Raw genomic sequence first — 26,101 nt, forward strand, 5'->3', positions numbered from 1 at the left:
AGAACACCTAGAGACCATTCATCTTCACGTGGCCTTAGAAAATCCTATTAAACTATTCATTTCCTTCATATTCTATTTTTGGTGCCAAATCCATATAATTTGTATCTCAAAGATTGCAATGATTTTGAATTTTGGTTGTTGATCTTAAACCAATGATCACAATTAAAACCCAACCAATTCCCTTTATGACTTTCTCCACAAGTCCACCTAGGTACATGAGTCAAATTGTTGTTATGTAACTATAATTAATAGTTGAGAAACTTTCCATAGCAACATAATGATAATCATTGATTTCTTTTTGATCTAATGGTGGTAATAAAAGATCTGAACCCTTCACTTACTTTGTGATGCAGGTCCACTTTCCAACTATGCACATCATAGCAGATAGGTGGTACTATTCTATTGCTTGGAGAATCTAGCATTGGACAACTTTTCTTCATGGCACTTAATGACTAGGTTCTAAATATATCTCCTAGAATGTGATGGGCCTAGCAGGACACATGTTTCTTCATCACTATGTTGCAATGATTAATGATAAGAAAATTTACATGGTGATATAATGACAGTCATAGATCTTTCCTAAGATTGAAAATATTCATTGTGTTCTTTGATTATTGTGTATGACTCAAAGAAGGTCCTACCTTAGTTGGGTCTCACAGATAGGAATCATCTTGTCACTATATTTCCATGACTATTCCTCATGCAACTTTGGAAAGTGACATATTGACAAGCATAGATCTTTTGATCTGACGATTAGGAAGATACATATCTAAGGTTAGTTAGAATTCCATCTTAAAATACTATCTATTAATCTAGTCTTCATTTGATGGTCTAGACTTAATCTCTAAGCTATTTGACTTGTCAAATTTGCAACATAGACAGTCAGATCAAATATGAGTCATTGATTTAATTTCAAAGAAAGTGATGCCACCTTTGACTAGGTTCTTTGCCCATTTCCGAGGATTTATCTACTTCTCCTACATTTGATCCAATTTCTTTCATTTCCATGATGTTCCCATGATCTACGTATCATCTTGTAGCCTTGGTTCTCATATTCTTTATTGTCATTTTCTCTAAACATGCATGTGATCTCTTCATTCTACCTATATTATGCCTTCAATGAACCACTTGATCATAGAGTTAAGGTTTTTGAACAACTTCCCTTTCATCTAGGAAAAACATAAACTTACCATCCCTTTCCTAATCACCTTGTATGAACAAATGCATTATATGTCTTTGAATGCCCACCTAAGTACACACAAAGGGATAGATGAGAGGAGAAGTTCCTTAAGGGTAATCTAGACACAGACTCAAGATATTGACACTTGACTTGACTCAAAACCCTAGAGCACAAAGATATGAACTAAAACTTGGGCAACAATAGGAAAACCTATGAGAACATCTAGTCAGAGTTGTCAATTGTTCAAAAGTGAATAAGTGATGACTTCCTTGAATGACTTGGGGCCTAGTTACAACCAACATGTAAGGGTTAGTCTTTAGCATAGAAAAAAGAATAGAGCCCTTTAAGGGAAACTTGTATCATCACAATGATTGCTTGTCAAAAGATAATGTAGAGAAAGAGGCTTGTCAAGAGTGCTCAAGAATTTACAAAACTAATGATTCCAACCAAGAATAGGGAAAGAATCTCAAAAGAAAGTAGCTAATATAACAAGGTAACCCAATTTTTGATAAGTGAATAAAAGTGGCGTTAAGTTGGCATCCAAGAGACTAAACCATATTTTCAACTTTAGAGCATAACAAACATAATTTTATTTTACCAAACTATGGTAAGACATAGTAGAAACACCCCTAATTTGACTAATATGCAATCTAAACTTAATTTTGGTAGCAATAAGAACCAAGCTATATTTCATAGTAAAGAGTGTGATGCATGTTCAACAAATAATGTTATACAATATTTCTCTCAATAGATAGGTGATAGTTCTTGTTCACACAATACTTTTAGATAATGGGTGTCTTGAAAACTATAACTAGCATGTGATAGATGGTTATACTGATAGGAAATACTTTCCCATATGAAAACTATTGCATGATATTTCTTAGCAGGTCATGTGATAAAGGGCCAATGAATTATGTAAAATGCAACTTAATGCCTAAAATAATTTTGTTTTAGTTTGATTTTTTGGATATTTCAGACCAAAATACATTAGTGGCAAAATATAACTTCAGTTTATAGCAATAGACACCATGGTTCAAAAATAGTATGGGAAATTAACATTTCTCAAATAGTTGAATGAGGGACAAAGAAACCTTGTCAACACAAGCAATTGGGATATCAAAAGGAAAATCTTATAAAAATTAATGCCATGTTTGATGTTTGAGAACATTTACACAAGTATTGTCACATTCAAAAACATATTCCAAGAAGAACTACCTAAGGTCACAACTCATTTCTCAACAATTTGGCCCACACTTGATGCCACCTTTCCTCACACAAAGTAGTTTTCAACAATATATGTTTTCTTTGTCATGGAGGTGCCATTGGCACAACTAAAGGGAGATAAATGGTGAGTGTAAAATATTGGGGTGATTTAGGTAGTCCACTAGGATCAATCCTTAAATCAAGATGTTGAGAAGATAAATAAGGTAGATTCTATTCCTATGGTATTTAGAAGGGGTCCCATTCACAATAATGCTCTTGAAAAAATGAATAGGATACCCTACCTCATGGTAGGTATTAGACCTCACAACCATAAGAGTACCTTAAGCATTCTAGTTTAATATTTTCCTCATGGTCCCAATCCCACAAGTACTTATACCAAGCAAAGACAAGTGCTACGCCCCCTATGGCTTTGGCCTTTTTCAAGGGTTTTGTGATTATAGTGGATTGGGTTAGCTTGTTTTTTCTTGTTCTCCACTTAGGTTGTTCCTATTGATATCTTTCCACTAATAACAAACCCTAATCTAAAAGTAATATCTCTATAGGAGATAGCAACAAAATGAACCAACTCTTGGAGGTCAATATTTCTGATTGACCTCAAGGGTTAGGAGTATACTCTTCTATTCCAAGTGCTTCCCCCAAACACACCAAGAAGCTTAATTAAAACCAGTAAAAAGTGGAGTATATCACCCACTTTTGAGATCAAAGGGTAGGTCAACATTTTTAATTGATGTCAAGGGTGAAGAGCATACTTTCCTATAACAAAAGACCCTACTCCCAAGTTTTATATGCCTATAGAAAATAAATAACTAGTATATTTTCACACATGTAATGAAATAAACACAAGCACACTTGGTTAATTGTTTTTGCTTTGGACAGCCTTGCAAACAAGAATTAGTGGCCCTTTTAACACAAGGTCTTTGAAATAGATACTTTTATAGTAATTTTCCAGCAATTTTAAAGAAAACCTACAAAAAAAATGCATTAGTCCATCACAGGGTTAGCCAAAAATATAATAAATCTACAAAAGACCTCTATTAGATAGAAAATAATTTTGAAAAATCTGAAAAATAGAATGTTCAAGACTCAAAACTTGATCAAATATCCCAAATAGTGAATAGTTTCTGATAGGACAATATTTTTTGTCGATAGAGTATTGTATGATACCCTTTTGTATACACATGCGATACTTTTCCTCTGTGTGATACTCTATATAACACCCATGCAACAAATTTCAAAACTATAGTACGATAGTTCTTGAAAGGTAGTGCAACACTTTAATTGGTAAAGTATCACACCATAGTAGAAGAAAATATTGTAAGATACTGAGAAAATATTGCATGATAATTTGTTTGGAAAACAAAAAAAAGCAAAGAACAACAAGGTAAAATGCATGACTAAATGCAAGAAGAGAGACAAAACAACATTGTTTTTCCTTATGATGGGCATCAAAAAATCCACACTATAATTATGCATTTCTCTAAACCATTCTATCCAAGGTGTTCGTAGATTGGGATGCTTGAATTGTGGCATAGAGCTCCCAAGTCATGGAATGCAAAGGCATAAAAGTAAGAATGAAAATAGCTCTCAGCTGAACCTTAGAAATGTAACCCTTACTAGTAACCATGAAATGAGAGATTCTTTAGAAAAGAGAAAGAATGCTATTGTCAAAGAATTCTCAAAGAATAAAATGCAAATTCTACTGTACTAGGATGAAATGCAAAGATTTAACTAAGATAAGAATATGAGAGTGTTACAACCATACTAGTTAAACAAAGTGAGCTATACTGTTGCAAAATAAAACTAATGCTAATGCATATGAGACTAAACTATCATGAGCATGAGAGAATGATATGAGAAATAGAAACTCTCCACAAAATGCTACAAGAAAACTTGTAAGTAAACATGTAACATAATAATAGCTCAAAATCATGATGCTTACATGAGGAGAGAGATCTCTCTTTTAAAGATGTACATATGGTTTGTTGGAAATATAAGAGGAGTAAATGAGAGGGGAGGAGTGCATCAGTTACCACTAAAATAAATCCCAGATCCCTTAGATGTCAATACAAATAAAAAATATTGTTGGTAACAGATTTGTCACTATAAAAATGGCCCAATGGAGTGTATGTGGAAAATTATTCACAACAATTGGATAGGCCCTTGATATATAGCTTTCCTCTATGTTTAGAGGGGAAAATCCCTCGTATGATATAATTTTGAAATTTTTCAAAAAAATAAAATTAAAGTTTAAAAGATCAAGAGAAAGCCATTGATGATGAATGCACCAGACGACTTCAAAGCTTTCCTAGACTAACTTAAACTGCTAATTACAACAATCAAGATCTATGCTTGAGAATTATCACTAGGAAAATATTGATCTAAAGATTCATAAACATCTACACAATACCATGAAAATGCTCCTTGCAAAGAGAATCAATATTTCCAACAATTTAGATTCAAAAGAAGAGAACTCAAATTGCATGTTCCTTTATTTTCTTGCACCAAGAACCTACGAGGAGTTTTTGGTTACAAAGAAAAAATTTGTACACAGTTTCCAAATATTATCTTTTGATCAAAATTTTAGCATAGTGTTCCATTTTACTAAAATTCAAAAAGTCCCTTTATGAAGCCAAAAATGACTCCTTATATAGATATGGAGGTTAATAACTACTCTTTTGTGGTTAATTAACCTCTCCAAAATTACATATTTTGGAGGTAGTTATTAACCATGAAAGAGTAGTTCTTAACCTCCATGTTTATATAAGGAGTCATTTTTGGCTTTGTAAAGGGACTTTTTGGACTTTAGAAAAAGGGAACACTATTGTAAAATTTTGATTAGAAGATAATATTTGGAAAGTGTGTACAAATTTTGTCTTTGTAACAAAAATTTGCTCTTAGGTTCTTGATGCAAGAAAATAAAGGAATGTGCAATTTTAGTTCTCTTCTTTCGAATCTAAATTGTTAGAAATATTGGTTCTCTTTATAGTGAGCATTTTCATGGTATTGTGCAAATGTTTATGAATATTTGGATCAATATTGTGCTAGTGATAATTCTCAAGTGTAGATCTTGATTGTTGTAATTAGCAGTTTAAGTTAGTCCAAGAAAGCTTTGAAGTCATCTAGTGCATTTTTCATCAATGGCTTTCTCTTGATCTTTTAAAGTTTAATTTCATTTTTTTGAAAAACTTCAAAATTATATCATACAAGGGAGCTACCCCTCTAAATGCATAGGAAGGCCACATATCAAAGGCCTATATAACTGTTGTGAACAATTGCCACATACAATCCATTGGGCCATTTTTGTTGTAGCAAATCTATTACCAATATATTTTTGTCAAATCTACTGGGGATACTAAATAAGAAAAGATTGATAGTCACCTATGATGAAGTAGGATGGTGCTACCACATGATAAAATATTTCTAGTTCTCCAACCAAACCTCAGCTTCCAAGACACCCAAGAAGATATTATTTTAGACTTGAACACTCTAGGCTGGAGGTGTGGATAAATTTATCAACAATATCATCAAGTAAATCAAGTTCTAGAAGAAGAATATCAATTCGGGAAAATCTTGCAAAGAGCTCCTATTGGTCAAAATGTTGTATACATTGAAAAAATAGTTGTTATCCCAAGAAGAAATAGGTAGAATCTTAATCACATCCAAGGGCATGTAAATAATAACCAATAAGCTAGCTAAAAAACTATACACCCGAGTGGATAGGCACAAAGTTTTGATAGATGAAGATTTTGAAGCCATTTGGAAGTTAGATTTCAAGCCAATTACTCCTAAAAAGAAGAAGAATATTAAGTCTATTAGTAGGCCATCTTCACTACCTAAGGCTATTATTTCTCCTACGACATTTCTAGCTCTAATCCTACTAGGTACCATTGTACCCCTAGCCATCAATTTGCAACCTTTGAACATCATTCTCCCAGCCATGGCACAATAAGCACTACAACCACTAGTCCCATGGGGAGCTTCTATTTGTCCTTTAGGTTTTGGGAACCAATTACATGACATGCTCGTTGGCTCCCAAAAAATTCTTTCTAATTTTTCTAGAGATGGAAAAGTCATTATTGATCAACACATTAGTGCATTTTTTATGGTGAGTGTGGTTTTTTCTTTTTAACATGAAGATGTTTCTATTCGTCTCTTTATTGAAACACTCACAGAATCTATGATTGAATGGTTTGATCAAATGCCAACTAGATCAATTACTTCATGGGCAACCTTGATTAAAGCTTTCGAGAGAAGATTTAAAACTGCCAAAGATGAACATCTATTTATCCCCTAGTTAACTCAAATGAAGAAGGAGATTCATGAGCTAATGCAAGAATTCATTGCTCATTTTAGGCAAATAGTGAATCAATTCCCATCAACAAAAGACCCACTCAAGAAAATTAAATGACCTTCTTTATCAGTGCTCAACCTTCTGATGTAAGCTTTAAAATATGAAGAGTGGGAGCTACTAATCTAGAAGCCACACAAACTTTAGCCATAGAGGTGGAAGATAACTTTCTTAGTTCAGGTAAATGGAGTCATGATCTACAAAAAAGAAAAGGTCAACAAGCTCTTGTCACTACCACTGACCCTTTATATCAAAAATTGCCTAATGATGTGTTACAAATCAAGAAGCAGTTGCCCCACAACCCTCCATATTTGTATCAAGATATTCCAAGGAGAAATTAAATACCATATTAGCAAAACAAAAAATCTAAATGGCTACCCCAACCAACACCAAGATTGGCCATCGAGCATCCCTCATCATCTAGTAATCAAGCTGTTATGTCTGATTTCCACCTGATCCTAGATCATGATGGTGCAAGTTGTCCCAAGATGGCCAGATTCATGCAAATGCATTTGATGGTAGAGAAAATAGAAGAATATGTGACCCTTAAAGATGCAATAGAACCTACTAATGGGAACTCTTCCATAAACTTTTTAGAATATGAATCTGATGGTGAGAAAGCTAAAGATATTAACAATCATTCTTGCAATGTGTCTACACCAAATTGGAGACATAGATTATGAGAAGTGGGATAAAGAAGCAAAGGATAAAGCCTCTGATGAGCCTTCTAAGAAAATACTATCTCATAAGCATACTCCAAAAGAGCCTTCACAAGCAAAGGAGATAGATAAAGTCAAGTGCTCCTCCATTGTTGAAGACTCTTTTGATTTTATTAATCATTGTAAGAAGACCAATGTGCATATTTATTAGTTGGACTACCTGAAAGCCAACCCACATTAGTTAGATAGGCTAATTCAATGTATTGGTAAAGAAAAAGGTTCACCTAAAATTACTATCAACCATAAGTGATAAATTTCTCTAGAAGAGAAAAATTTGGAAGGGCTCATGACTGAGAAAGAATCATTTGTCACAGCTTCTCTATTAGATAAACCTAATCCATTCTATGTCTCCCTCTATATAGTTGGATACAAGTTAAGTAATTATATCATTGATTTTAGTGCATTCAATAATGTTACACCTTCAAAGGTGGCCCATGCCCTAGGTCTCTCTCTAAAAAAACCATTCAAAAGAGTGTATTTGATGGAGGTAAAACAAGTTCCATTGATTGGCCAGTTAAAAGATGCTGAAGTAGTTCTTATAGCACATCTAGAGAAGAAGTTAAAACTGAATATCTTGATCATTGATATCCCAACCAGTTATGGGATGCTATTAAGCATAATTTTTTGCAAAGATCTTGGTGATGAAATCAAGATGGACATGTCTCATGCCCTCATCCCAATTGGAGATAAAAAGGTTTGACTCAATCTTGAATCTAAAGCTAAATATATAGTCTTGAAATTGGATGATCCAAGGGCCAAAATATTGTATGTTGATACTAGACATGGAACATATATGGTGACATCTACTAAAGAGGATGTAACTGATCCCGTTATGCTTGACATAACTAATGAATTATGGTCAATGGAGTTTGATGGAAGTTCTTCTTCTTTTGGTTTAGGCACTGGGATAGTTTTGATGTCAAAAGGGGAGAAGTTCCCAAAAGCTTATAAGTTGGTTTTTAAAACCACCAATAATACCATAGAATATGAAGCTCTTCTACTTGGCCTTGAATATGCAAGATAAAAAGGGACCAAACAACTCAAGGTATCAAAAGATGTAGAACTAGCTGTCAACTAGGTTTGAAGGCAATACCAAACAAAGAATACAAGACTGAAGGCCTATAGAAATAGGGTGTGGGATGAAATTGAGTGTTTTTATGTTTTTTATTTATTAGCTATTCCTTATGAAAAAAATTCCAAATTCAATTGTCTCGTAGTCTTTGCATCTCTCCTTATTCCTCATCTTGAGTTTAATAGAGATATCTACATAGTGGGGATGATTCATAGGCCTAGTGTTCCAAACAATGATCAACATTGGCAAGTCTTTGATGATGATGGGAAAATCATTACATTTCTTGAGAGAAGACCTCCATTTTTAGATCTAAATTTTGAAGGATCACATAATGTCAATATGAAGAATCATGATGGAACACGAGAAGATAATCTTGAGATTATTCAATTGCAAGGTAATGTTATTCCAAGAGGATTAGTCACCCTTGAAATTCTTTTTGATAAAGAAGATAAAAGGAAAGAGAAAGTCAAAGATACTAAATCTTCTAATTCTCTGGGTTATGAGAAGGTAAACATTGGTTCTGAAGAAATTCCAAAGATAGTCCTAATAGGGAAAGATTTGTCATCAAAAGAGAAAGGAGAATTCATGAATTTGTTGAAGGCTTACCAAGATGTTTTTTCTTGGGGTTATGAAGATTTGAAGGAATTCATGAATGGAAAATTTAAACGTCGGATTCCTTTGAAACTTGGTTCAACTTCCTTCTAGCAAAAACAAAGGCAATTCAATATGAAGGTCACTAATGCTATATTTAATGAAGTTGATAAAATGCTTAAAACAAGGATTATCTACCCTATCCACCATTCAATGTGGGTAGCCAATATCATCCTAGTCAGGAAGAAGAATGGTGAGATAAGAATATGTGTCAACTTCCAAAATTTGAATCTCATATTTTGCATTTGGTATCTACTTCTGAGCTCATATAAATGTTAGATGGTTTCTCCTATTATAATCAAATCAATGTTGCATTGAAAAATCAACATGAAATGACTTTTACCACTCCATGGGGTACCTTTTCCTACAATAATATGCCTTTTGGTTTGATAAATGCTGGAGCCACCTTTCAATAGGAAATGGATCATTCATTTGAAAATCTCAAGAATAAGATCATTGTCATGTACCTTGATGATCTTACAATCTTTTCTAAATATAGAAGAGATCATGTGCATCATCAAGAATCTATCTTACATCAATGTTGAACCCACGACATCTTGTAGAATCCTAAGAAGTCTATATTTGGGGTGACAGAAGGAAAACTACTTGGACACATTGTCTCCAAAGAGGGTATTTGTATAGACCCTGAAGGGTGAAAGCTATCCAACAATTATCTCTTCCCATGAGTAAACTAGGGGTTAGGTCTTTCTTTGGGCAAATAAACTTCATAAGAAGGTTTGAACTAGACTTCTCTAAAATTATGAAGTCAATTGTGGATATGATGAGAGGGAATACACATTTTAAATGGACAAAAGAAGGTAAGGTTTCTTTGAACAAATTAAGGATATGATTTTTAATGCCCCTACCCTTTATTATCCAATTTATTTTTTAAATTTCATTTGTATTGCTATGCATCTAAGAACACTTTATCTACTATACTTACTCAACCTAACAAAGATAATGTTGAAGCCCTGATAGCATTCATGAGTGTCCCTCTTAAGAAAAATGAATTTAAATATTTTTTGATAAAAAAGAATGCATATGATCTAGTCATAGCAGTGAAACAATTTAGATTTTACATCCTGAACTCTCATTCCAAGGTATGTGTTCTTGATTTGCTAATGAAGACTATTCTAACACAACAAGAGATCAATGTGAATAAAAGATCTTCCTAGATAGCTAAAGTACAAGAATATGATCTCAATATCAAACCTACAAAGCTCATCAGAGAAAAAGGTTTTTGTAGAGCTATCACAGAAGGATCTTCAAGGAATGAAGAAGAGACAAAAAAAAGAAATACCATTAGTTCTATTCATCAGTAATGTTGATAATTGGTTTTCCAATATTGCCCATTTTCTGACATATGGAGAATTCCCAGCTCATCTATCACCCAAAAAAAAGAGGACCCTAAAAATAAAATTTGTAAAGTACATTATCTGGGGTGACATGTTGTACAAAAAGGGAATAGATGATACCTTCCCAAGATGTGTAGATTCTGAGAAAAGAAAGGAGTTGCTTCGATTGTTTCATAATAAAGCATGTGGAGGTCATTACTCAACATTAGTAATGACCTATAAAATTTTGAGGAATTATTTTTATAGGCCTAGAATGTTCAAAGATGTAAAAGAATGGGTCAAGAGATGTGAATCATATCAATATTTCAAAGGAAGAGTTCAGTTAGCAACACTCCCCTTGAAACTAGTAGTGATCAAATTGCCCTTTCAGTAATGGGGTCTAGACTTTATTGGTCTTATCCATCCTCCATCCACTACTAGACATACTCACATTTTAATGGAAATTGATTATTTCACCAAGTGGGTAGAAGCCATTCTGGTCGAGCAAACAACTTCAGAAGCGGTGTGTACTTTCATTAAGCAAAATATTTTGGTTAGGTTTGGGGTTCCTAACAAGATTATTGCCAAAAATACTACAAATTTCTCCTCCTGAGAAATATCAACCTTATTTTATCAATATAGAATCATTCTCTCTCATTCCTTAGATTATTTTGCACAAGGAAATTGTTAGGAAAAATCAAGCAATCAACATATTATATCCATTGTACAAAATTTAATAGATGTTAATTAGAGGTCTTGGCACAAACACTTTTATGATGTGCTATGGGAAAATCGTACCACTAAGAAGAGGGAAACAAGGCTATCTCTCTTTGAGATCCTATATGGTATTGAAGCAATTTTCCCCCTTCCTCTAGAATTATCTGCTTTGAAGTTACAGAATGCTATTGAGAACCATGAATTCAAAGATTCTCTCGAAAAGAGAATATTATATTTGACCAAACTAGGAGAAGAAAGAGATGTGGTTATAGACAAAATACATGAACAACAATCCCAAATAAAGAAGTTATTTGATAAAAAAGCTAAATAGAGGGTGTTCCAAGAAGGTGATCTTGTCCTACTTTGGGATAAGTGCAGAGAGCCAAATAGTTTACATGGAAAATTTGACTCCTTATGGAGAGGCCCATTTCAAATCAAAGAGGTATGTGGGAAAAATTCCTTTATTTTATTATACCTAAGTGGTACTCAGTTGCCCTTACCTTACAATGGGCAACACTTGAAGCATTATCATCGGTAGGAGGTGTAGTGTGGCACCTTTTTGTATAGAAGTTGTCTCATTTTTGGTGTGCTCTTGTTAGTTTGTGTTTCCTTTGGTTTTTCCTTTCTGTTATCCCATTTTTGGTGTTCATTCTCTCTTTTGCAAAGTGGTTCCTCAAGTGACTCTATAGCCTAATGGATAAAGCACTATTCTATTTTTTTTGGATTCAAGCTTTGTCCTTGTAAGTCCTTGTCCCCAGTTAGACCCAACTATTTTCCTGATATCAAGATTACCTCAATCCTCACCTTTTTAAGGTTATGGTTATTTTTGAAATATGCCTCATTTTAAGCATTAAAATGGTCATTTTCCCTTAGAGTTTTAAAGAAAATTTTCCCTTCAAATATCTTTGGCTTATTCCCAACTCCATTCCACATTTTGAATTTTTGAATTTTGATTCCTAAGTCTCAAATTATCAATGATTAATGAAAGACACTGAAATACATATTTTCAACCAAATCATTAACCATTAACCTTTAAAAAGGTTAATGTTTGGGGGCCAAGACATGTATTCTGAACCATTAACCTTTAAAAAGGTTAAGGTTTGGGGGCTAAAACACATATTCCAAACCATTAACCTTAACCATTAACCTTTAAAAAGGTTACGATTCAGGGTCCAAAACATGTGTTTCAGTTTGAAATCTTAACCTCTCCATCAAAAAGAGGTTAAGATAAATTTCCAAAATGCGTATTCCAAACCATTAAGCTTAACTTTTCATCCAAAAAGGTTAATGTTAGAGGCTCAAAACATGTATTTTAAAATAGTTATTAAACTTTTAATTGATAAAAGTAAAGAAAATGAAAGGTAGAGACAATGGGTATAATGTAGAGTCAAAGAAAAGGCTTCCATGTTTGACAAAGTTCTCAAACCTAATATTGCAAATATATTAAGGAAATCCTATTCTATGGAAATTTTGGATTATAAAAGATTATCAAAGTTGTCATGACTATCAGTTGATGGAATGCCAAATGTGAGATAGATACAACTATAGATGTCAACCATGAAAATCTTTATAGGTATTAGGAAGGAAACCAAATCTTTTGGCATGAGAGGACATGAATCATGTTAGCTTATCCAACTTGTTATTTTTTCCAATGAAGCCATTGAATTTTTTATTAAGACAATGTATCATCACAACGAATGTGATGGATGTTTCTTGATGCTAATGTATCCCACTTTGTAATGGTGCTTTTGCAAGAGATATAAGATAGATAGATCGAGCATGATAAATATCAAACAAAGGAACTTAACTATAAGTTTCAAATGTGCCAAAGGCCATGCACACAAACTATTTGACCTCTAGTCCATGAGGCACTTTCCTATTGAATGTTCACCCTACTTCCATTATCCTAACCCTTTTTGCCACAACAATGACTACAAAAAAACCCAAACAAAATCACCATTGAGACTTAATGATTCGAGAAAATTGTTCTTTTCATAGCTATTGCCAACAAACACTCTTGACAACAACTTATAAAAAAAAAATTATAATGATGACTTTTTCCTACACATGATACCACAACCTTCATTCTCAGACAAACATTCTTGGTAGGAACTATGGACTAAATGACTACTTGGTCATGTAGTCTCTTTTGGTTGATTTCATCTTTGTGTGTTAGTAGTATCCTTTTATGGTGTGCCTTGATCTTACATATCTCGGTATCACCTAAATGGTTCCAATTGACTACACATGTCATTTGTGGTATGATCTATTTTTGATGCTTTAGAATATCTATGTCAGTTTCTAAGTTATGAATATACACTACTCAATGGGGGTACTAGGTATAATCATCTATGTCATCTCCCTAATTTGCATTATTATTGTTCTAGTATAATTCTAGAGCTACTAGTATTTTTATGCATTTTGCTAACCTTTGGTAGTTGGTAGCTTCATTTTACTTGTATGGTTAACATAGTTCATTTTCTTGCATCCATCTTCACCATCCTTGAATTCTTTGAGCATGGTTACATGCATAACCATTGTTTGAAACATTCTCCTTACATTTAGTTTGCTTCATACATCTTGTACTTTATTTCAATCATCTTGGGATTCAACCATTGTATTTGGGAGAGCACATCTAGATCCCTCCAACTAGATCACACCAACAAGGTTCACATGGGTGCCCTTGTTGAGCTACTCTGAGGTTGTGTGGGTCTCATACCTATTGTTTGAGTAGCTTAGTAAAATGCAAGTAGTTTTATCTATTTTCATTGTTTGAATCTTGATATATGAAAATGTACAACTAACATTTGCCTTGTGTAAGTGTGCTCCCAACCTGTTAAACAAAAAGGAAGGGATATTTAGGCCATCCTAGCTTCTTGTGCCTTGATGATTATGTTTACTTTTGACAATGAATCTGAAAATGTCATATTCATATCTTCTTTGTTGCCTCACTAGTGAGTGTTCTATTGACATTATGTGTCCCAAAATGCTCAATGATGTAAATAAGCTATCAAGTTTACTAACTAAAGTTCTAGGATTTTCTTTATTGAAAATTTGTATTTAATGAGCCTATCATATTAGAGGAACTCTTTAAAATACATGTAGTAAATGAGGAAAATAAGTATCAAATCACATTACATTCTCATCATATTGCATAAGTGTTCGACTATGAACCTTATCTGTAGTGACATAATTGAGAGCCTATCATTGAAATAACATCACTTGCATGAGATGTTAGTGGTATTTTCATATATACATCATATGCATCCATATTTTCATATAAATATCATATCCATAGTATTTTCATTTGCATGTCATTAAAGTCATTCATAATATGTAAAAATAAAAGAACCTCATGAAAAAGAGACATCATATATAAGAATATACATAATCTATCAGTAAGCATCATAAGATAAAAAATGATACATATTATCTCATATAGTATATCTATCAACATTAATAAAAAATAAAAAATAATTCATCCATATCATATTATCATAAAAAAAAATAGCATATAGGAATATCTCATGCAACATAGCTAATGAGGCAATGGAATTAGATCAAATCAAATGTCATAAATATCATATATAAAAATCATGTGTCAACAAGGGGTTCAATAAAAATGTCAAAAAATGAGTGCAATTAGAGAACTATCATGATAGAGTATCAAAATCATAGTACAACATGGAATATATCAAAACAAAGGAATACAACCTAGTTGCATCCCTCTTCCTTTGTATTATGTGGAGGAGGTGCATCATCTCTAGGAAAAGGGATGACACCCTCAAATCTTTCAAAATAATTGAAAAAATGAATAGCCTATCTCTCTAATGGGTGAACTACATAATAGGTGTCATAATAGTAGGAAACTCTACTTGTCTAATGAGTGGCCTAATTTTGCAAGCTATCACATCTCTTTATCAACTTCACTATCCTTTGGTCTCTCTTAGCTATCTAACTCTAATAAACTCTAGCTGAGATTGGAATGCACATAATATGCTCCAAAGAAACCTATTCACATTCTATGGTGATGGATCCCCACTAGTCATCTTCTCACAAACCATTGCCTCCTCTTCACCCATCATATCATAAGTACACCTCTACATGTGTTGGGTATCCTACTCTATGACATGTACCTCCTCTCCCATCACTTATGTGTTCTCTCTAGAGATTTCATAGTTACTCCAATGGAACCTAAGGTCTTGTGCTCTCTTCTCCTTGACTAGTACTATCTAGGAGATTATGCACTATTTCTCACCTTAGGACCCAATCTCATTGTCCACTTGAGAATGACTATTGGTTTCATTCTCCTTGGGAAAGGAGGCCTCAACAATCCTAGGATTTTTCTTGAAAGGATGTATAATTCTAGGGAAAGGACGTGTGCAAAAATGATCCCTATATACTAGAGTAACCCCTCCATAAGCTACCTTATGGTGGTAGTCCCATCCCTGTGCAACTAAATATATAATATCCTAGAATACCTAAGGTGGAGATATTCATGTGCCCATCCCATCTTCTCCTCCTTGACAAATTGGGCATATGATGTAAACTCTGAGGATACATCATGAATCCAATTGTATTCTCTCTAAACATGAGAAATAAAAGATCCCTCAATAAACTAAGGGGCATGTCCAAGTGAGGGGTGAGAGATGAGCATATAGGATAACTATTAATGGGAATCATCATAGGCTTCCATCTTACTCCAGGGTATCCATACTATTGCTATTAAGTCATCAAGTTGAAAAAACCAATAACTAGTATTCCCACTATATGGTTTGTGATGATACTAGATTATCTCATGGCATATGGCTCTTTGTCCTATCATTAATCATCAAAGAGGGGTCTCACAATAGGAATATTATCCCATTCCTATATCTACAAAATATTGACACTAATGACCATTCCCTTGGCTCGTTGATATACAACCTTATGCATCTCATGATACATGTGTGCCAATAAATAAATTCCAAAGACTAAAATATCCATGAGCATCAATTCCAACATCTATCCCTATCCACATAGAAAGACCTACTGGTCTCTATTTTCCATAAGGAAGAAACCAATAAAGCTATCCAATACATAAGGTAGTGGGCATTCCGGTCCATATCTCTGCACTAGATCATCCTAAGTGATGGAACAATCCATAATAGTATCATCCTGGAAGACTCTCCAAAGATCCTCAATGCCTACTCATAAATGAGAACTATACTCAACCCAATGACCATGGAAGGTAATGTGAAGAATCTTGTAAATATCTTTTGGTGTGATAGTCATATCATCAATATAAATGTGGAATGTGTCAGTCTCACTATGAAAATGCTCTACGAGTGTAGTGAGAACCCATAGTTTTCCTAAATATTGCACATGGTGGTGAGATGTCATAGACCAAGGTATCAATCTATGCTAAATTTTCATTGCTAAAATCCCCCAATAATATTTATGTGGGTGGGAACATAGATCGAGATTGTATGTATGGTATATCAATCTACAAAACAAAAACAAAGAAAGTATCAAACTGAGATGAACATAATTAATAAAAATAATAAAAATAAGTATAACAACCATATCAACATGTGATAAGAATGTCAAATAATCTACATGGTCAAACATATGAAAAATTGGTTATCCATACAAAAAAAAAAAACTTTTTAAAATTGACTAGATTGTTATATGAGTATTCTCACTAGCCCATACAATATTTTTCTCTCACAAGAAATTACAAAGATAAAAATGAAAAATTGGGTTTTGTTTATTGGGTCTAAATGAAACTTGGGTAGCCTTGAGATTCCAAATCTAATGGACTAATATGACAAAAATCTTTGACAAAGAATTATCATACAAGTTTCTCCAATGACTAGGATGACTAAACAATGTTACTACATGATACAATTCTAAAACTGCCATAAAATGCCAAAATAATGAAAAATCAACTAAAATGCATGAAAAATACATCAAAATACAATATTTTAAGGAGTTACTACCATTAGGTATGTCCACAATTGGTTATTCTACCTCTAAATTATGAATTGATGGATCTCCATAGGAATAGGAATTTTGGGCTTAGAAGGGCTTTTAAAAATTTCTTTGATTTTCTTAAAACTTATCCATACCTATGTTGAATATTTAATAAGTTATTAATAAATATTCTAGTATTCTAATATCAAGTCAACCTTCGATAACCAAGGTCAAAATTGGTCAACTAGGCCTAAAAATAATGTAAAATATGTTCCAAAAGCTATAAAAATCATTTTAAATCATATCAAGTCAATATTACTTATTTTAAATCATATCGAATCAATATTACATCATTCTAATCACTATTGAAGGTTTTTCTCAATTAAGCTAATTGAAATCATCACCATATCTAGTCATATTTTGATTTCTCTTCTTAGTGGGCTAATAATTACATCATTAATGATCATCAATTCTTAATTCTCAAATCAAGAAAAAATTTCAAACCTCCTCATCAACCTATCAATCTAATCTAATCTAATCTCATATTATCAAACTCAACGACTTCATCTCTAGGGGCATTTCATTACTAAGGAATCCCAATTTCATGAAAACTCATATCAAATTGAGACTCTCTATCCCTTTTGACCTATCTCAACTTCATCAAAATCCATATCAAGTTGAGGTTAGTTAATCTTTCTAAATGAGTAGTTTCATTAGAATCCATATCAAATCACTTTGACAAACATCTAATCTATCACAGTGTAATCAAATATCTAGGGGCATATCAAGTTCATCAAGACCTCTATCAGTCTAATATTCTCTTCTTAATTAGGTGATTAACTTCATCAAGAACCATATCAAGTCAATTATCTTGACTAGTATCTTGACAATAATTAGGTTCATTAGGAACCATAGTAATTTGATTATTCATTCAAATCAAGCTCATAAAATTAATCAATTACATCAAGGGCATATCAAAATGACCATTTTATCATCATCAATAGTCAAATGCTTAGTTTCATTATAACCCATATCAAATTGAACATTATGATCTCTTTAAATCAATCTTCATTTGGTTAAGTTTGGAGTTAGTTTACTTCTCTCAATTGATCTTTGTTTGATAAAGTTTGACGTTAGTTTCTATTTCCCAAATCAGTCTTCATTTAATCAAGTTTAGAGTTGGTTTCATCTCTTGATCTTTTTAGAAATATCTTCATTGATTCATATCAAGTTGTCTTGCAATTCAACACCAAATATTTATTGAATCAATGCACTAGTTGCACATCAATTCAAAGAGAGGCAAATATAATCACCTAAAAATCATCCTTTAAACCATAGGCCCCTAATCTAAAACATTGATTGAAATAATAAAATTCCTAACCAAAAGGCATTATAATTTCCACCATTAATTTGATCTGATCATTAAATTTGTCAATTAATCAACATTTTCAAAATCATCAAATATAAATTAATTCCTAAATATTGAGATTAATTGGTAATTAAATGACCTTAAATTCATTAATTTAGTTAAATGTCTTGATACATTTATTAAATTGAACCCATTTTCCTTTTACACATGAAAACAAAATTAAATTGATTCAATTGAATTAAATCTCTAAAAATATCAACTATTAAATTAAATATTCAAAATTTGAAAAAACATAATTAATTGAGATAAATAATTCAATTATCCTCTAAAATTGATAATTAAAAAAAAAATTGACTATGCATAAATTGAAAATGCAAATTAACTAAAGAATGCATAATTCTAAAAAGTGACATAGTTGTTAACTAAGCTTTACAAATTAGAGCGGCCTATTAATTCCCTTATCTAGTAAAATCACTCAAAAAGTGATTGGTTAACTATGCTTTGACCTCTTATAGAAGCTACTCGACTAAAGGTGCATGCTTTAAAAAATAACTTTAACCGGCCTTTGGATGAATCACGACAATTAATCACAATCAATCTAGATCATTGGTTTTCTTGGATTTTCTATAAAAATAGGTCTCCTTTTCTAATTTCTCATGTGTAATTGAAGAGTAAATTTATCCTACTAGTTTTCTTCTAGAGATATTATGCATCATATTTTTGAGGATCAATTATTGTGTTGATTAGTCTTAGTTTGTATATCATTTAGATCCTCTAAAATTGATAATTAAAAAAAAATAAATTAACTATGCATAAATTGAAAATGCAAGCTAACTAAAGAATGTATAATTCTAAAAAGGGACATAGTTGTTAACTAAGCTTTACAAATTAGAGTGGCATGTTAATTCCCTTATCTTGTAAAATCACTCAAAAAGTGATTAGTTAACTATGCTTTCACCTCTTAAAGAAGCTACTCAACTAGAGGTGCCTGCTTTAAAAAATAATTTTAACTAGCCTTTGGATGAATCACGACAATTAATCTTAATCAATCTAGATCATTGGTTTTCTTGGATTTTCTATGAAAATAGGTCTCCTTTTCTAATTTCTCATGTGTAATTGATGAGTAAATTTATCCTACTAGTTTTTTTCTAGAGATATTATGCATCATATTTTTGAGGATCAATTATTGTGTCGATTAGTCTTGGTTTGCATATCATTTAGATCATCTAAAATTGATAATTAAAAAAATAAAATTAACTATAAATAAATTGAAACTACAAGTTAACTAAAAAATGCATAATTCTAAAAAGGACATAGTTGTTAACTAAGCTTTACAAATTAGAATGGCCTGTTAATTCCCTTATCTTGTAAAATCACTCAAAAAGTGATTGGTTAACTATGCTTCCACCTCTTGAAGAAGCTACTCAACTAGAGGTGCATGCTTAAAAAAAAAACTTTAACTGGCCTTTGGATGAATCACGACAATTAATCTTAATCAATCTACATCATTGGTTTTCTTGGATTTTCTATAAAAAAAAGGTCTCCTTTTCTAATTTCCCATGTGTAATTGAAGAGTAAATTTATCCTACTAATTATTTTTCTAGAGATATTATGCATCATATTTTTGAGGACCAGTTATTGTGTTGATTAGTCTTAGTTTGCATATCATTTAGATTATGAATCATGTTTTCATTCCTATATCATTGATTATCTCATCTATATTAATTTGTATTTATTGCACATAAAATAAAAATAAAAGTAGATTAATTTGCATGCATCCAAATCCTTCATTTCAATAGTGTCTATAGTCACTAATGTAGGTATAGGATTTAATACTAAGAGATGAGGGGGGTGGGGGTGGGGGGTGGTATGAATTAGTAATCACTAGTTTAATTTTTTATTTATCAACATTTAATGTATTCAATGATAAGATTTCTCTCTACCTATAACAACATTATCGATTAATGTAAGTTAACTAAAGAATGTATAATTCTGAAAAGGGACAAAGTTGTTAACTAAGGTTTACAAATTACATCAATTTGTTAACTCCTCTATATTCTAAAATTGCTCAAAAAGTGACTGGTTAACTATGTTTTCACCTCATAAAGCATCTACTCAAGTAGTGGTGTGTGCTTTAAAATACAACTTTAATTGACCTTTGGATACATCTCTACAAAATTTATCTCAAACAATCTAGACCATTGGTTTTCTATAAAAATAGGTCTCCTTTCCTCATTTCTCATGTGTAATTGAAGAGTAAAGTTATTATTATGGTTTTTCTCTAGAGTATTATGCATCATATTTTTGAGAATCAACTATTGTGTTGATTTAGCCTAGTTTTCTATAAAAATAGGTCTCCTTTCCTCATTTCTCATGTGTAATTGAAGAGTAAAGTTATTATTATGGTTTTTCTCTAGAGTATTATGCATCATATTTTTGAGAATCAACTATTGTGTTGATTTAGCCTAGTTTTCATATCATTTAGATTATGAATCATGTTTTCATTCCTATATCATTGATTATCTCATCTATATTAATTCAACCTTATTGCATAGAAAATATTTTAAAAAAAAATAATTTCCATACATTCAAATCCTTCATTTCAATAGAATCTATAGTCACTAATGTAGGTACAAGATTGATTACTGAGAGAGGAAAGGGGGATGTGAATTGGTAATCACTAGTCTAAAACAATTTATCACATTTTAATATATTTACTTATAAGATTTCGCTCTACCTATAACAACATTATTAGTTAACATAATTTAACTAAAGAATGTATAATTCTAAAAAGAGACAAATTAGCTATTAATTGAGCTTTATGAATTAGATCAATTTTTTAACTTTCTTATCTTCTAAAATCAATCAAAAAGTGATTGGTTAACTATTCTTTCACCTCTTAAAGAAACTACTCAACTAGAGATGCATGCTTTAAAACTCAACTTTAATTGACCTTTGCATGAATATTGACAAGTAATCTCAATCAATCTAGACCATTTCTTTTCTTGGGTTTCCTATAAAAATAGGTCTCCTTTCTTCATTTCTCATGTGTACTTGGAGAGTAAAGCTATTATGGTGGTTTTTCTATAGAGATATTATGCATCATATTTTTGAGAATCAATTATTGTGCTAATTTAGATTATTTTTCATATCATTTAGATTATGAATCATGTTTTCATTCTTAAATCATTGAGTATATCATCTATATTAATTCATCTTTATTGCATAGAAAATATTAGAAAATAGATTTATTTACAAATATTTAAATCCTTCATTTCAATTGCTTCTATAGTCGCTAATGTGTGTATAGGATTGTGTTAGAACTATTTAGAATAATTGAGAGGGAATGTGAATCAGTATCCTCAGGTCTAGATGTACCAATTCAACTTTCAACAACTTCAAACAGTCTACTGAATCTCATAAAACAACTCTATCCATATAGAAATATATGAACAATTTAACATTCTTCAACTTTATGTGATATCTATGTGTGTTGACTAACAGTAAAATAAACAACTATAAAAATAACATGCATAAATAAAAATCAACACATGTAGATAAAACCTTGACACCAAGATTTAAAGTTGAAAGCCAATTTGAGAAAAACTGCCAAGTAACATGTTACCAATTTTTCTTTCTCTTGAAGTGAAGTCAATTAAGAGCCAACCATATTAAAGGCTATAAAACACATTGTTAAATTTGACCATGTTAAAGGATTTAATCACCCTATTAGAAGTGGCCTTGTTAGAGGACTTTGGATCATTCCATTAGAATTCCACCTTGGTTAAAGGATTTACAAAATGACTGTTAGGTCAACCTTGATTAAAGAATTTTGATTTTCACAATGGTTAGAATGTAACGATAGGTTTGATCCATAAAACATACTATCATGCCCACAAATTTCCAAGCCAAAAGACAACCATTTTAAAAATAAATAAATATATAAATGTAAAAAAAATTAAATTTATATGATGAATTGAATTGACATTATGTTTAATATAGAGTGGTTGCATTATAGTAGTTTAATACACCTAATCGATCTTGATTTCTTGCTTACATTCACTAAGCCAACTAAGCCCTAGGTGTTATCAATAAATACTCTAGATGTATTCAACATCATCTGACATATATTAAATAATTAAAAATTCAATAACTAATCATTGTTAGTGTTAGTAAGGGACTTCCAATACAATCTACAAGACATGTGTTTTGCTATAATTATAGGAGGAATCATTTGTATAAGGTTTCTATATGTATATACATATTAAAAAGCATCATCCATACATACATTTTGTTCAATATATGTAACCTATCATTAGTTAGATACATGTATTAATTTTTTTTATATAATTCCAATCCCTCTACTAACTCTCCCCATTAATCATTAAAATTTCCCCCCAGTTTATGTGACATCATTCATGTATAAGATTGAGTTCAATAAAAAATTTTAGATGGAATAATCAATTAAATAAACACTTATGTATTAATTATCAAACACCTTTACTATTTAATCTCTAATATTGCATGAAAACCTTAGCCAATATATCTTGATGTAATTAATTTAAATTTTGCTTATGAGTCCATTTTGTTAAAATGATAAAATCACATTACCTTCTTAAAGATCCCTAAAATCTCAAGTATCCAACTCAAGAAATTACATAAATATAAGAATACCATTTAATTTACTTTTATATTTTTTATATACTTTCATAACAATCTTTACACATTTTACAAGATGAACCCTAAGACATAAAATGTTTATATATTAGCAACATACCTTATTCATTATATATATATATATATATATACACACACATATATATAATAAAACTATACTAATATCTATATATTCCTAATCCAAGCAACTATCATATCTAATCCCACACTAATTTCCTACATTTTACCTATCCCAATTCAATAACCCTGATCCCAAACACATGGCATTAATCTTGCTTATAATAAATCTAAACTATACCAAATGCTTCCCCAAACATCTTACTAAATTCTACCCCTAACCACTCAAGATAAAATCAAATCAAGCTGACACCAACATGTTCCTCCTTCTGGGCAAGTTCACAAGACCAAGGTGGTCCCCACTAAGTTGGGCACATTTCCATGTTCCACTTTATAAGCACTAAGTAAGGATTAAAAGGGAGGGCTTGTCTAGGGAAGAGTCCCTGACATGTGGCAAGGACAAGACATTAGTAAAAACCCAAGTCTCCTTCAACATGGTACATGTCCTTCATGCTTTGCAAAGTTATTTTTTAGTTTTACATGGGTCTCTCTCCATACTTGGCACCTAGGATTTTTGAAACATGCATTTCCATTGCCCAAGGTGAAGGGGCTTGGGATTAGGGATTGACATGATGTCATAATTGCTCCCTCCCCATAAACTTTGTCACATGCACCAAGTAATTTCAAGGGAGAAGTGTAGGCGCTTGGGTGGATAGAGTTTTTTTTTTTTTTTTTTTTTGTATTTATTTTAAATCAATTTATAATTTGGTGGGATATCTCATTAGGTACATCCTAGTATTAAAGGGTAGTGTCTAGTCCTTCCCTTAATCATATTCTTATTTTAAACTATATACTTCTAGTTATTTTCTAACATGAGGATCCAATCATCATGTGATCTAAGAGGGTCTTTTCTCACAGATAATTCAAGGACTAGGTCAACATTATTTTTCTTGAGTCTTACTCTTTAGTACATGAATTTTTTTATTGATACACAAAAATCCTTTTATATCCACTTGAATAAAATATTGAGCTGTAATCTAGGCAAGGAATTATTTTTCTTCCCCATACATTTTTTAAAGGCATAATATACACCTACAGGATGGTTTACTTATGCATTTGGACTATGTATTCATTTTCTCAACTTGATTATTTTTTATTCCTTCTATGGAATCTTAGTGACTATGTTGATGATGTGATGGTGTTCCTAGGAATTCATTAAAGCTTAGAAGTCCAATTGAATTAACTTTCTTACACATGAAATGAACTTTCCAATATAATAACTTTCTTCCAGTATATGAATGCATAACATAATACAATCATCTAGTTATTTATTTAAAGCAACAAAATCAAAAGAAACACAACCACTATGTAATATTTTCATGCAATGATTTACAATTAACAAAGGAGAATGATCTCATTACATACTTCATAATACATCAAAAACATATATTGTGAAAACTCATAATGAATGCTTCCTTGCAAAGGCTGCTTTGCTCAATTTTCTCAACGTTACAATTTTCAACAATATGCAATAGTATGAAAATTTCATTCCTACATCACTTTAAAACATCATGGAGTCTTGATCAACACAACTCATTTATTTGTAACATGGGAAGATTGGTCTCCCTTTACATTTTGACTTTATAACATTGTCAAGAATAAACCCTAATATCTCCAAGGAATACATCTTCACAAAACCTGCAACACAACACTAAACTTGGAATCGTAGAGGCTTACCTCCCATCCTAATCTTTTATGAAGCCACCCACCGAGCAGGGGAAACAAGATCCAAATGGGTTACACACATACATCACTGCCATTGCATTAAGCATAATACATAACACAAATAATTCCCTCCCATGGCTTGCACATTGATTCACTAATGGAAACATTTCACATTGGGTGAAGGTGGGCTCTTCAAAGAGGAAATGCCATAACCAAACACAAAATATCATATTGCAATTGAATTTCCTCTCAAGGCCATCATAAAAATCTCCTCCTTCACACACACAAAACCCCTCATGTCTCCCAAAGTAACAAAGGTATGTGGCTACAATAGAGCCCATACTCCATGAAAAAAAACAACTCCTCCTCATGAGATAAATCTTCTCAACTACAATTTTGAGCCCAACTAATCCCTTCACCCAAGGCTTCTCTTCCCTCCCAAGCGCGACTGAAGCATTTACACCCATAATTACATTGAACATTCAAATCCAAACATGAAAACCAAGAAGAAAAACAAAGAAATCTTTCAAGGACACAATATACATACATATTACAAAAAATCAATACCCATATCCATAATGCAAAGAGTCACAATATGCATACTCCATTGAAATCTTTCAAGGACACAATATGCATACTCCATTGAAATCTTTCAAGGACACAATATACATACATATTACAAAAAATCAATACCAATATCCATAATGCAAAGAGTCACAATGAAATGCATACTCCATTGACAAATTTTCCATACTTGCAGATTGATTTTGCAATACTCAAGCAAGAAAGTGAAGCATAGTTTGAAACACCAACCTTGGTCCAAGCTAGGGTAATGATAATTGTAGTAGATCTTCCTTAATCTCCCTCCAAAACCTAACTGCCTCTAAATTTAGAGAATGACCCACTAATTTGTCTCCACTCCTCTAAAAAGACTCTCTACCCACTTTTTTAGTAGGAATATCAAGACTCCTCTTTCTTACATTGTTGCCCCCCCCAAAATAAGAAAGTTTACCAATTGGGGTTGTGAGGGTACACTCATGGGGAAACCCAAAATTTCGAATTGGTTCAAGAGT

This window comes from Cupressus sempervirens, chromosome 8 (assembly GCF_028749045.1).
Source record: "Cupressus sempervirens isolate cs-2001-9-10 chromosome 8, ASM2874904v1, whole genome shotgun sequence".
Classification (NCBI taxonomy): Eukaryota; Viridiplantae; Streptophyta; class Pinopsida; order Cupressales; family Cupressaceae; genus Cupressus; species Cupressus sempervirens.